The following is an 8,691-nucleotide window of genomic DNA, read 5'->3' as shown; positions in this document are numbered from 1 at the left end:
GACACTCCCCGACACTGTGTGGGACCCACTGTCCACTCCCCCACCATCCCAGGCCCCAAGGGTGACACTACTTGTTTTCACTCCCTTCCACCTTGCCCCCCATCCCTGCCAGCCCCTCATCCTCCAGAATAGCCAGGGAGCTCCACGCTGGACTTTAAAAGGGCACTGAATTTTTCATTCTTAAATGCTGGGATGCTCTTGTCTTCCAGGTTCACCCAAACCCTTTGGTGGAGATGGATGGGGGCGCAGAACACAGTTATCAGAAAGATTAAGCCGGGACTTGTCATTTTTTTATATCATGGAGCAGTCAGCCCTACGAGTGATGTCCTCCACTCCGCCAGGATGAGTCCAGAACCTTTAGTGCCAGTAGTAAAAAAGACTATAAAAAACACCATCGGAGAAAGGGTAATGATGAAATTTAACTGCTCCCGATCACACACCTGGGGTCTGCTAGCCGCAGAACCGGGGGGTTCGGCCACATCATCCTTTACTGCCGTGCCCTTGTCTCAGAGTTTAAGGTCCTTCCACTGAACCAGAACGTTGTGTCCACTGCTGAGACCCTGGGGCCTGTCTGCACCACCCCACCCTGCCTGGCCAGGAGCGCAGACAGAGGGAGCGAGCAGGGCAGACCCAAGCCCAGGCGGGCTCTGTTGGCCTGGCAAGGGAGTCCTGCGGAGCCACTGGGTTACGCAGGAGCTTCAGCCATGGCTGCTATTGAAAACTGGTGTAAGGCTAGACTATGGTTAGTTCAAATTTTATTTCCTTCTTTTCTTCTTCCACCCTCCCTCCTCCTCCATCTCACTTTTATGTACCAGGTACTGTGTTATGGACATAGTGGCTACCAGGGTCTTCCACTGCCCTTATTACATAGCACTCTGCTTACATAATTTCTAGCAACCCACTCACCCCTCCCTCTTGCCTCACAACCCCATACCACACTGCCCCTTTGTCTCTCTTAAAGCTCTCTTCTTGCCGTATTGAAATCCTTCAAAATACTTGCTCTCTCCAACCTCTGGGCTTTCACATGTGCTGTTTCCTCTGGCTGGAACACTCTTTGGCTAACTCTAACTCATCAGTATATCTCAACTGTAGCTTCCTCCAGGAAGCCCTCCCTGTCATTCTCCAGATCCGTGTTAGGCTTTCTTGCTAAGAGCTCTCTTGGCTCCCTGCACTTCCTCTTCAAGATATGTATCCTCATGGTGCATTGTCATTATTTGTTTAATTATAAGGTCTGTGAAGGCCTTTGTTGAGGGTACTATTCTGGGTCTGGGGATTTAATGGTGAACAAAAACAAACAAAATCCCTGGCCTTCATGAAGCTCACGTTCCAGTGCAGGAGGATACAACAGGACTCTCTATTGTTCAGCCTTCATGGACATGTCACTAAACGTGTGGTTGAGTTTATGCCTCAAAAGGTGCTGAGAGATAGATAGTATTATCCTGACTATAGCCAAGAGCCCTCAGGTCATCCAGTTAGGGAACCCCAGGACCAAGGCTTAAACCCAGGTCTGATGGCCACCTGAGTTGCGAGATCTCCACAACCTGCTTCCTCCTTGCTCATTCTGCTCAGGCCTTGCCAGCCTATTGCTAGTTCTTAACATGCCAGGCATACCCTTGCCTCTGAGCCATCACAAATGCTGTTCCCTTCTGCCTGGAATGCTCTTCCTGCTGATAACCTTAAGTTCATCCCCTCACCTCCTTCAAGTCTTTGCTCAGATGTCATTTTCTCAATAAAGTCTTCCCAGATACAACTGCACACATGCGTGTGCATGTGTGCGTGCGCGCACGCACACACACACTCCTATGCCCCACCCCCATACTCTATATTTTACCTATGGTGTCTCCCCTTTACTAGAGTGTTAGTTCCCTGAGGGTAGGGATTTTGCCAATTGTGTTTACTGTCACAGCTCCAGTGCTTATAATAGGTGCTCAGTAAATATTTGCTAGATTGATGGATGGGTGGATGGGCTGATGGATACGAGACATGCAGAGCAGAATAAGGCTGGATGCCTGCCCTGAAAAGCCTCAAAGTCCAGCCATGGAAGAGAGACTTTGTCATCTGGGTGGGAGGCATGTTCTAAGAGAGGTGTGGACAGAGAAAGCAACACTCCCAGTACCTGTCCCCTCCCCACCTCCAGACACAGCCCTCTCACGAGACCCACCCTTTCTCTGAACATGGAGGCTGTTGGTCTGTGGGCAGGGAGTGCCTCAACAGGCCCCAGGGAGGGTGAGCTGGGAGGGGGCTGTGTGAGCTGGACCCCAGCACAGTCTCCCATCAGTTCTGGAGCATCTCTAGGGAGAGAAAGGGCCATGAAAGCACAGGGTAGGGAGCCCCCCACCCCAGCCCTCTGATGGCAGCAGCTCTTGCAACCAGAGGCCACAAAGGGTCATCCCCCCCAGGAGCCAGAAGGCTCACGGCCAGCCCAAGAGCTCACCCCTGACCCACCAAGGTCCCTTGAGCAAGTCACCTTCCTTTTCTGAGCCCCAGTGTTTCCTCTCCTAGAAGATGAGACGTTTTTATTGTTTTTATTGAAGTATCATGTACGTACAAAAAAGTACACACATAATATCCAAGGATTTTTTGACTAAGTAAACATGTTCATATAACCAGCACCCTGATCAGGAAATAGAACTTTACTAGCCCCCCAGAGGTCCCCTTGGGGCTCTTCTCTGTTCTGGTCTCCCCCAAAGGTAAAGATTCTCCTGATTTTTAACACTGTAGGTATTTTTTTTAACCTTAAGGGTCCCCTTTCAACCTCTACAAAATACTCTTTTGATTTCAAAAGTATCTGTGGTAGCCAGCCTCCAAGATAACCCCCAGCGGTGCTTGTCTGCTGGTATTCACACTCTTATGTAGTCCCCTCCCACATCGAATCAGGGTGGTCTTTGCAACCAATACAGTACAGTAGAGGTGACAGTATATGGCTTCTGAGACTAGGTCATAAAGGACATTGTGGCTTCTGCCTTGCTCCATTGGATCATAGCTCAGAGGAAGCTAGCTGCCGTGCTGTGAGCCATCTTGCGGAGAGCTCCATGTGGAAAGGAACCGAGACCTCCCACCCGCAACCAGCACCAACATGCCAACAATGTGAGTGCGCCATCTTGGAAACAGGTCTTCCAACTCCAGTTAAGCCTTCAGATGGCTACAGGCAAGACCAACATATGATTGTAGCTTCATGAGAGACCCTAAACCAGAACTGCTCCCCAAGCCACTCCTGAATTCTTGACCCACAGAAACTGTGAAAGATACTAGAAGCTTGTTATATTTTAAGCTACTAATTTGGGGAGGGGGGAAATTTGTAGACAGCAATAGACAAGTAATGCAGTATTCATTAAGCGAATATCCAGTACGCCAAACCTCCTAGGCTTTCAGTAACCCTTTGCAAGAATCCTTTTAAAAATTATCTCCACTATATCTACTCACACTTGGAAAAAGGGCCTTCATTGTCATGCACGACACAGACTTGATTTAGGCTAAGGACTGTCATGACTTCAAGGCCCCTCCATGGCCTGGGCCCCTAGGACTGGAGAGCTATTGCTAACTCTCTTGGTTTCCACAGCTCTTTTCCTACTAAAATTCTAGAATCAGAGACTTTCAGATCTTTGGGGTCAAGCAGGCCTGTGTGTTCCTGGCTGCTCTTCTAAAATCCTGTGTGACCTCAAACAAGTAGCTGTACTTCTCTGAATCCCAGTGTCCCTCATCAGAAAACTCGAACACCAGATGCCTTGCTTATGGCTTGTTGCATAAAATAGAAATCATACGTGCCTCATAATTGCCACACTGGAAACACTCGAGAGACACAGCTGGCCTTAGTAATGGTCAAACCACAGCAGGCAGCAGGCACTCCTTGGGGTATCAGGGAGGGGTGCTCCTCTCCCCTCTCACAGAGGCTGAGACGTGGCCCTATGGGGCTGCCCCACATGCTGCTGCACATCCTTGGCACATCCACACCCCGACCGGTGAGTTTGAAGGGCCAGATGAGCATACGGCCTCATAACAGAACTTGGCTGGAGACAGGTCTGCTTCCTCTTCCTCGTTAGTGTCGCCCAGGGGCCTGCGCCCTCCTTAGCAGAGGCCTGGGTAACGAAGGCCACAGCCTATTAATTGCGGTGACAGTGATAAAGGAAGGAGGGAGGCCGCTATTTGTCTTGCCCGTAACCTCTCGCATCATTCCAAGATGAATGAAAACTCATTTTCTGCTTTGATTCAGTCTAATTTCTCTGGGCCCCCTGGGCCTCATCGGTGGAAGGGACTCACAGCCCCTGCTGAGAAGGAATTGAGAAGCAGAGGAGGAGAGGTCAGAGGTCACGAGGGAGGAAGACAGGCTCTGCTAGGGAACCGAGAGCTTGTGGGGGGCAGTGGTTGGAGCATTCATTCATTAAGCATGGGCTAGGTGATTGGATTCACTAACCAATCCCGTGGAGGAGGGAATCTGCTACCCATTGCATGGGTGGGGCAGGTGGTGGCAGAGAGAATGTGGAATGTGGCTTGCACAAGGTCACAAGGCTATGAAGGCCACAGCAGGGCTTCAGCGGGGAGGGCCAGTCCAGAACTGTCACCAGCTCCGGTCACTCACCACGGTGTTTCCCACCTGGATGAATGACTTCAATCAGCATAGAAGCCCCTTGGAGGGTAGATGGCTATCCATGTTGGGGAGCCACCACCCGACCTGTCCATTTCCCCCAGGGGACAAGGAAAGGACAGGTAGGGAAAGGGACGGAGGGTGGACTTTTTTCTCCATCAAGGAGCAAAGACTGGATAAGAGCCTTGTGGGGATAGCCATTTTCTCTTTTGGAAGACGGAGGGAACAGTGCCTCCTGGGACCATAGACTGGCTGGAGGACGGTGACGAGCATGTGTGGGAAGGTGCCACACAGCTAGTAGTAATTCTCTGTGAAAAGGCAGAGGGAGTCAGGAGCCCCCAGCAGTCTGAGCTGTGTTATCCTAGACTGGTTAACCTGCCTGTGACTCCCTGCACCTGCCCTCCCTGGTCGCTCACTGGATCCCCAGGGTCCCCTCTGATGATCCCGAGGTTCTGTGAGGCCCTCTTACCTGTCTGCTAAGATGTCCTGGCGGCCCCAGAGAGCTGCATGGGCTCTGAAGGAGGTGGAAGGCACCCTCTGGACTGGTTCACAGTAGAAACTCAGCAAAGTGTGTTGAATGCACTTCATACAATATCCTTCCAGGACTTTGGGACCGAAGGTGGAAGCGTTGAAATTGGGAGGGAGTTTTAGGCCACATGATACATGAGTACCAATGTAGGCTCTGCAGTCAAAAGGTCTGATGTGAATACCGGCTCTGTCACTGATTGCTGTGTGATCCTAGGCAAGTTGCTTTGCCTCTCTGGACCTCATTTCCCTTATCTGTAAAATGTAATATCTATATAATATTACATATGATTATCAGCTAGCATATGTAAAGTCAGAGCCTGGGTGTGCTCCCAGTGGCAGCAGCCAGAAAAGGCTGGTTTGGGGTCAGGATGTATGTGAGAAGTGAAGCAGCTGACTCCACCTGTGCCCCAGATCTGAAATACAAATAGCCTTCCCTACTCTCCCGCTGCAGCTCCAGCTAGAACTGAGGGAGAGGAGTCCAGACAAGATGCATTCCTGCCTCTGTAGAATGACTGCAGCCTGGCTTTGTCTCAAAGGGTCTGCAGGCGGAGCCCTCAGACGAACGTCCCTTCCCAGCAGTCTGGGAAAAAGGAAGCAAGGCCCAGTGAAAACCACTACCTAGCCTGGCATTCAAGGCCTTCACAGCTTGGTCCCACTTACTCTCTCTGCTCCTACCCCCTCCCACCCCCATCCCAGTCTTACCCACTACCCAATGAAGTGTATGCTATTGATCATCTCTTTCTACAGACAGAAGGACAGAGACTCAGAGAGGCTCATAGTTGGGATGCGCAACCAAATCTTGCTCATTCCAGAGCCCAGCTCTTAACAATTACCCTGCAAAATATATAGGAAAAATGAAGTCAGAGAGTCAGGAACTGTAAAGAAGGTGTAAAAGGAGCGTCTATAGAAGGTCATTCATTTGCTGATATTTACCAAGCACCTACTAGGTGCTAGGCACTCAGAGATCATGATGATGATGAGAGTAACATCGGTGATAATAACAATGTTAATGACAGTAGTAATGTGAAAACAATTGCTAACGTTTCCTGAGCTCCTACTATGTACTTGGTACTGAGCTCTAGTTCTTACAGTAGCTCTTATGCAGTTACCATTATTGTGACCTATTATAGATGAGTCAGCTGAGGCTCAGAGAGGCCAAATGTCGAAGGTCACCGATTTCATGCACCCGAGCGAGAATTTGAACCCTGGCCTGACTTTGAATAGCCATAATGATGGTGATAACTGTCTAGCATGTGTTGGGTATATATTATGTACCAAATGGTTTGCTAATCACTCAAAATAACATAAGCTTGAGGAGCAGTGACAAATTGTAGACTCATTAGGTTGATCATTCATCTGTTTCCAAGCTTGCTGGGAGCTGCCTGTAGGTTTAGTCGGACCTGGGTTCAAATCCTGATCCCACCACTGTCTTTGGGACTTGGACGTGTTACCAAGTCCTTATCTTGGGATAAGGGAATGGGAAAATACTACCCAAATCACGGTCCAGATGGAACATACCTTATTGGGTAGGATTTATTTTTTCTTCCACTAAATTGTGGGTGGGGACATGGCAGAGACACTTGAGGTTTCAGGTACAGGGAGAATCTGAGACCTAAGAGAAGCAGGAGAGGGGAATGGGAGGGAAGAGAAGGGAAAGAGACACACCAGGAAGGATAGGAAATTGAGGTGAGATAGAAGAAAAAAAACAGAACCTAAAGATTGAGACAGTAAGGGACACAACAGAGATACAAAGATGGAGATGAAACAGAAAGAATGAGAAAGAGGGAGAATGATCCAGAAGCCAGGAAGATGCCGCCACAGAGAAACTGGGTCGGAAAGGAAGGGTCCCTCAAGCAGCTGGGCAAGGACAGAGACAAAGCTAACCCCCGTCAGCCCCCAGCTGAGCAGGGCTTTCAGCCTAGCTCTGCTGCTGAGCGCGAAAAGCCTCTTCTCCCACATTCGAATGAATTTGATATTCAATCAATGAAGATTAACTCGCCCAAGGTAAGGGGGTTTTTACATCCGTAAGGAAGTCAAATACGATTATGCAGATGAGAAAATTATCCTGAGATGAAGAGCGGCTCATATATGATAATTCTGTGCAAGGGGGACTCCCATGCTGATTAGCATATCTTCAAGACCAGACTGAGATGGAGGAGGCGAGGACCCAGAGATGGGCACTTGGGGATGGGCTGACCACTGGGAGAAGTTGGCCCAAGATACTTGCTCCCTGATCACCTTTTTTGGAAAAGAGGTTTTGTCAGTAAGGCTTTGGCCAGTGAAGACCTTAATGAGAGCCTTGATCCTGCTGTGTCCATTGTGACTCCCTGGACCTTGGACTCTTCTCTCAAACGAGAGTGCCCCAGAGCAGGGCTTCTCAAACTTCAAGGTGAGTACAAATCACCTGGAGATCCTCTGAAGATGCATATTCTGATTCAGTGGGTGTGGGGTGAGTGTCTGCATTCGTAACAAGCTCCCAGGTGATGTTCCCACATGAAAGAGATGTGGAGGGATAGAAGATGGAGTGAGTAACCAGAGTGGGAAGGTATGAAGGATATTGCCCTCGGACTACTGGGGAGACTTGATGGTAACTGCTGAAAACAGTGCTTATTATATCTAAGCTATTTATATATGGGTGAAAAAAATATATACATATATTCTTAAGGGCCCTTAAGTGGAGATACTATCATTTCCATTTGAAGTTACAAAGATAGGAAGTTAGGTTCAGAGGCAAAATGATTTGCCCAATTTGAGTCAGGATTCAAACACAGCTTGGTCTGACCCTCCAAAGCCCAAGCTTTCCATCTAGCTATTGCCTCCCACCCCCTGGGTGACCTCACCCAAAAAAGTTAATGGCTGGACCCTGGGCCCTAATGCATGATGGAGCCAGGGAGTCCCTTCCTACCTGCCATGTCTGAACTAGGCTGACCTCACATGGTGGAGACGAGTGAGCAAGGGCTTGGAAGCCAGATGGCCCTGGGTTCAGACCCTATTTCATTAACTCTGTGATCTTGGGCAAATCATATTCCTTCTCTGAGTGTCAGAGAGGTTCCTCCTTGGCCAAACAGGGAGGATAAGACCAACTTCCAGTGTCGCCAAGAGAAGGAGATGAGGTCGGGTAACATGTGCATGGCCTGCAGTTCAGATGTAACAGTAAATTTTCCCCTTATAAGGGGATGGAGCCTGGCTGAGCCAAGGCTCAAAGATTCTAGAACTCTTTCCTCCCACCTTCATGAGCCCAGAGCCCAAGCTCCTCTTCAATTTTGTTGGTGTGATATCAATGCCAACCTTAACCCAGTACTTCCCAAATAATGTGTCAGGGCCTGACCCAAGACTGTTTGGGTCAAGTGTAGGCTTACAAGCCTCTGCCGCAGGACCTCTTCTGCCCTCCCCAAGAAACTTGGGATGTGGCCCTCAGTACCACTCTCTCAGCGGGTGCCCCCTTACCTGTTGGTGAGCATGGATGGGGCCCTTGTATTTCCCTCTGTAAAGAGAGGCAATGGGCCTGAGCCATCTCCAAGGAATCTTCCAGCACTAGCAGGCTTCCTTTGCTCTCCCAGGAATTTGCCCTACACAGTTGG

At 49.4% G+C, this 8,691-nt stretch overlaps 1 long non-coding RNA gene across 1 annotated transcript in view; it reads left to right on the top strand.

Annotated features, from left to right (window-relative positions):
• The first annotated feature begins 3,003 nt into the window (after positions 1-3,003).
• The window catches only part of LOC144216262 (uncharacterized), a 26,647-nt gene continuing 20,959 nt past the window's right edge, over positions 3,004-8,691 (top strand). Inside the window, exon 1 of the long non-coding RNA XR_013330616.1 lies at positions 3,004-3,087. This is a non-coding gene — a long non-coding RNA (uncharacterized LOC144216262). The remainder of the gene's footprint in view (positions 3,088-8,691) is intronic.

The sequence above is a fragment of the Crocuta crocuta genome, unplaced genomic scaffold (assembly GCF_008692635.1).
Source record: "Crocuta crocuta isolate KB4526 unplaced genomic scaffold, BGI_CrCroc_1.0 scaffold333, whole genome shotgun sequence".
NCBI classification, from domain to species: Eukaryota; Metazoa; Chordata; class Mammalia; order Carnivora; family Hyaenidae; genus Crocuta; species Crocuta crocuta.
The sequence above is the reverse complement of the archived record's forward strand: the minus strand, read 5'-3'. Positions and strand labels throughout refer to the sequence as shown.